The sequence below is a fragment of the Falco rusticolus genome, chromosome 3, assembly GCF_015220075.1.
Source record: "Falco rusticolus isolate bFalRus1 chromosome 3, bFalRus1.pri, whole genome shotgun sequence".
NCBI lineage: Eukaryota > Metazoa > Chordata > Aves > Falconiformes > Falconidae > Falco > Falco rusticolus.
Window position 1 is genome coordinate 46,882,768 of NC_051189.1, and position 6,000 is coordinate 46,888,767.

A 6,000-nucleotide genomic window follows, 5' to 3' on the forward strand; every position below is an offset into this window, starting at 1 on the left:
TGTGTATGTATGGTCTACATATAATATATGAAAGAGAAAAATGTATTTGTGCCTTTTTTTTTTTTTTTCTATTAAACAAGGGAATCCTGAAACTCCCCCCTGCCTCGCCTTTTCTTTTTTCTTTCTTTTTTTTTTTTTTTTTCCTTTTTAACTTTACCTTTTTAAGCTCCCTGTATTTTGATTCTGATTTTCAAAAGTGATGAGTGGTTTTGACCAATTTAAACTCTGGCAGCCCAAAATGTGGAGTCACTGATGTTCACAGTGTGCTGAACCTATGTTCTATGGTGGCAGAACCGCTGGCAATTGCCAATCACACTTGCACATCCTGCACATGGTGGCTTTTAATTTTTCCTGTTCTTGCCACAGAACTAAGTGGAAAACTAGAACACTGGAGTGTGAGATTTCTTAGCATGGTGCAGTATGGCAGCTTCCCCCAAAATATTTCTTAGGAGTTCCTGCTCAGGTGCTCAGACTTTTTGAGTCAGAGCGGGAATGGGGCTGCGAGAATCTCAGTTTCTCAGAGAAGTCAAGGCTTTATAGTTTTATGTACACCTAGGCAGAAAAAGATATTCTGATTTTGAAGGGGACAGAACTATTTTTCAGGCCTTATTTCATAAAAGACAAAGATGATTAAAGGCACCCTTTTGAAACAGATGTAAAAATCTTTTTCTTCATGTGGAACAACAGTAAAGGCAATCCTTTGTTTTTCTCTATGCATGTCAGTTTGCAAATGACAGAAAACTACAAACTGCATCTTTAAGGACTGCATTGCACCAGCTAATAAACTTGTTTGTGGTTTTAGCACTAACCTCTACAGTCTAGGCACCCAGCTTGATGTCTCAGCATTTTGATGTTGTGGGTATTTGACATACACTGGCATCCTCTTCACTGCATCATAACTTTTATTCGCCTCCTTTCATTTTCACAGAATCATGCCACAGATAATATTCCCAAGTCCCAGTACTCACAGACAACTTCTGTCCCAAGAAGAAGCCACCCCTCTCTCATCACTAGTTCAGCTGTGTCAGTGGTAGCCACTGGAGAAACCCAAAGAAAAGAGGATCTACTTGCGTGTGCCTGATCCTACCCTTGTGCCGTTGAAGTGTCTCCATCCCCTTCCCGTGTGCCCCAGCATCGAAGACTGAAATAAGATTTGACAGGATCCAAATCCTAGATAGATTTTCAGGGGTTTCGTGGTGAAGTGTGACAGGCAAGTGTCGTGGAGGGCTGAGGTGGCAGGCTGGCAGGGAAAGCAGGAGGACTCTTGCCTGAGCTTAGGATAAAATTTCACCTCCCCAACTTGTCCAGTTTTTCTCCTGCTGCCCTGAAACCTAGTGACTTAGGCTTTATAGAGAGATGTGGATTTTTCTTGAAATTGAAATGTATAGCTTAAAGGATACTTATTTCATAGAAAATATTTAAATATAATTAACATATTAATAAGCCATCTGAAAATTTAAATGGCTATTTTAATTTCTCCTGGAATCCAGCCAGGTATCTTGGCCTCATCCAGTGACTAACAGAGCTGGAAGACCTAGAAATGCTTTAGTATTATTTCCCGTGGACTGTTCTTTAGTACAAAGCCTGACACTCATTCCTCAGACATTTTCATTGACTCAGCCTAATCAGTATTGGGTACACAATGGCTGACAGTTCCACTTGATAGTAAAGTTCAAGTGAGCTGTAAAATACTTGTTAAAGAGATTCCTTAAAAATAAATTTCACTTAGAGAGGCACTGTGAAATTTAAAAGCAAAATGCCCACATGCTTACTCCTGGGGCTTACTGGACTCCATTAAAGTCAAAAGAAAGTAATTCATTTGCTACAGTGGACCTTCAGGGAAGCCCTTTATGGTTATAAACTGCCTGTAATCAAAGCAAATCCCAGTATAATAAATGCTCCTGTTTAGACTGCTGGTGTAAGTATGACGTATTGATGTGTTCACCAGGCAGATTTTCTCTATTAGTCCTTTAAGAATGTCTTTTGGTTTGAATTTTTTTGCTTAACTGTAGATCATTCAAGAAGGTTTTGTAAGCACCGCTGTTAACAAGTCCGTCTTTTAGGATTCTTTGCCTCGTGAAATTGCTTTGGAAGGCTCCCCTGTTTTAGCCTAGAAACACTTTTGCACACATTTCCCCAAAACAAATCAAATTCACCAGTCAATCTGAAAACAAAATTTATGTTCTGTATCTTAAGAGATGAAGGGTAGAAGCACATGTGAATTAGTTAGCTTTATTTGAGCATACATTCTGCTCTAATGTCGAGAATATGCTCTTTTTAATTACTACTGGGCTTATTAGTATTTTTTGTAGGAATCCATTTGGAATGTCCAATGTGAATTAACTGACATGCTCCTTGCACTTCACAAATTTCAAGAGAACAATGTATACTGAGGAAGAACAATTAATTTGGGTTTACTTTCTTTTTTTACTTTCTATGTTTTGGTTTTGGTTTTGGTTTGGTTTTTTTAATACAAGAAGAATACAGAGAGCTGCACAAAGGTTTAAAGCACAGCTCTACTCTGAAACTGGAAACTACAGGAATTAAAAAATTACCAGAAAAAATTAAACATCAGCATGTTAAGGAACCATATTTATTGCATTCCAGTGGGTACCATTTCCAATACACTTGGCTTACAAGTGAGAAGATACTCTCCCATTTGACTAATGTCCACAGGTCAAATCCAGAAGTCAGGCTGCGTTTTGCATGGCTCTGCAGCATGAGAAATAACAACTGATTAAAGAGGCAGGTAAGCAAGCATGGGAAGAAGAGAGTCAGCTTCCACTGTTGAGACAGCCTGATACATTGAATGGCACCTGCAGGAAAATACAATGATGCTCATTTATTAGAATAAACATTAGCTTGTTAATAATACACAACTCAAAGAACAGACAGCAAAATATCTGTCCCCTCAAGTAGATCAAATTATGCAGAGGATAGTTTCTGCCCTTGAGAATCAATGGGAATTGATTTAAAGGACTGCAGTCCTGTTAAAGAAGAACTGCACTGGGATGGCAGATCTCTGCTTGCTAATCCAGCATGATCCCCAGTTAGTGACTGTTCTGTGAGTCAGATATGATCTCAGGAACACAAGACATTTACTTCTAGGTTACTATGTGCATATACCAAGGCTTTGGAATGATGAAGTAAGATCAGTTGAGCAGTAAGATATGACAGCTATCTTTAAAATTGCTCCTGCTTTGCACTTGATAAAAGTACTTCAGTATTTGCACCTTTAACTTGCTTTTCTCTAACTACAGAGGTTATCTCAGTAGCCAGGTGTTATGTACATGAATTTTTGTACTATGACATGAGAAAAGAAAGTCTGAGATAACCTAAGCATTGTCTTATCTCGTTGGTGGGGTTTGCATATGAGACTTGTAAGCACAGGAGGAAAATGGAAGCAAGTAAAAAGATCAGAACAGCATCTAGTAAATTTTGCAAACTTATTTGAACAAATCTTTGAGTGTGGCATGCAACACTTACAGATCATGCATGAGGCTATGGATGCCTCCATAATCATTTCTGCTGAAATCAGGATGATACTATTCCTGCTTCTGAACCAGAAAGGACTGATGATAACTTGTAATATAGTTGAAAGTCCTTCAGCAGTAATTTCCGTGATGGGCTGAGTGACAGAATACCTGAGCATGAACAAACACTCTGAGAGCTCACCTACTCTAAAGATTCACAGCTGTTCCGTAAGTATAATAAGGCTTCTACTGATCTCCACCTTCTTTATTTTTTCCTGCTCTACGTCTTTACAGGCACACATCTCCTTAAGTATGTGCTCCTCAGCTATGCATGAACAAATTGGTGCAAGAAGTATTAGTGATAAAGGAACATGCACCTGCAAACCCACTATTTGCTTGAGATGTACTGATGAGAAACTGAGAGCATGAGAAAATGCACAAAGCACTTGAACAACACCAAGCTTGTAATATTCCACATACAGAAAAGCCCATCTTCTGAGCCTATTTTTAAACCTTATGGGGTTTTTTTGTGGAAGCTCTCTGAGATTTATCCCTCTGTAAAATAAAATAAATTTGACCTATAATCTATAATAAAGAACTATGATCTCGAATTTTAACAACCACTGGCGTAACAGCCATACAAAACCCTTGTCTCCTCAGGCCTTAGTTTGAGACACCCCTTGTATCTTATTGCTAATAAACAACTCCTGTCAGCAGCAATGAAGGTATATCTAAGAAGATCTTTCACTGTCATCCCTTTGTGTTTCAGGAAGTTTGTAACATAACCTGGAATTTTCTCAGTCAGTGTCTGCTAGAGGAGGGAGTAACTGCACCATAAATAGTAATTTTGGCATTAAGGTTTGTTGGTTCTTTTTGCTGTTAAAAGACTGGCTCCTCCCTTTATCCACTGAAACAGCAGGGGCAGCTTTTTCACAGTGTTGTCACAAAACAGCTCCTAATCCTGACTGGAGGAATCATTTAATTGCTTCGTGTCGTTCTGATCTCTGGCCTCCCTGCTAAGGTTACCAGAGATGATCCTTCCATGACAAAACGTATGTACAGATTACTCATTGACGTACATACACATGGACCCTGTGTAGATGGACCGGAGGGGGCCATGACAGCACCCTGCTTGAAAACTCTGTACCAGGAGGGGGTAAGCCAAGCCACGAGCCCTTGCTGAGCCCTGTGTGGCTGTAACCGTGTTCCTCCAAGTACCAATGTTAGGTTAAATATTAACCACCCCACTTGTTCTTACTGATTTTTATAAACTGCAAGTGTACTACACCTACATCCTTCCTGCTTATGAAAGGACTTAAATGCTTGTTGACCACAAGCATTTCTTTATTCAAGAGATCAGATTCAATATAGGCAACATTATATTTTTTCCCTTCTGCTTGCATGACAAAGTAAGTTAAAAATCCACCTGTGTGTTAAAAAACTATGAATAAAATATTTCTCCACTCGTTCACCCAGTTCTTATTGCTGGTGCTAAATGCGGTATTTGTTTTGTTACAGTCATTTCTCTAGGAATCTCTCTAGGATCGCTCCACAACCAGTACAGTCACTGCTCAGAAATTAAATTGTGCTGCAGCTGGGTAGAATGACTTTTTGGTTGATAGAACATAGATGGCAGAAAGAAATCTGGCCATTTCCCCATTGACAGTAACTAGAGCTGTCTTAATCCCAGCAATCTTCTTTTAAATACAACTCGTTGCATGTAAAAAACATATCAAAATGGATGAATGAGTTCATAAATGGATGATGAAAGCTTAGCTAGGAAGAATTTCCTAATGTTGCATTTCTTCTAGATCTCTCTTTCCAGTGTGAGCACCAGGCTGAACACAGTTAACAATGGCTTTCTTTCTTTTTTTTTTCTTCCCCAGCTGATTAATGTTTGGCTCACTGGAGCTTGATTACTGTATTACATCACAATTTGCAAGATTAAAAATGTCTGTTGAATTAATTAGCAGCAAATCAACCTAAGCAAAGCTGACAAGTTCCAAGCTGTTCCAATAAAATAAAAAAGGAGGAATCAATAGCAGCCACGAATACATGACAATATGCCAGCACTTTGCAACTATAATAGTGGCAGCTGCCCTTCTCCACTGACTAGAGGGAGATTTTTCATTGTCCTACAGTGCTGTCTAAAGGCTAAATCCTGCGCAGATCGGTGTGGCAGTCTCGGTGTTCTCAGTGAAATAGGTCCTGTGGGCCAGCCCAAAGCCAGGGGACTGGAGCTGGAAACGAGCTGCCTACTTTGTCTTCCCTTTCAAGCGAGAGCCAACTCCCGCGGCGCCGGCACCAGACCGACACAGCACGGTGGATGCGGCCGGCAGGAAGGCTGTGTGTCCAGAATGGAAATACTGGGGATGGCACTGGGAGTCATTAGTGCTACCTTTGGACTTTCTCTCTGTAGCTGCGTGATATTGTCTGACCAGGTCGCTGTTACAATTTCAGAACTTTCTGTGCATAAATCAGATCCTGTTGGAAAGTTACTATGTTTTCCAGACTCTATCCTTAAGGC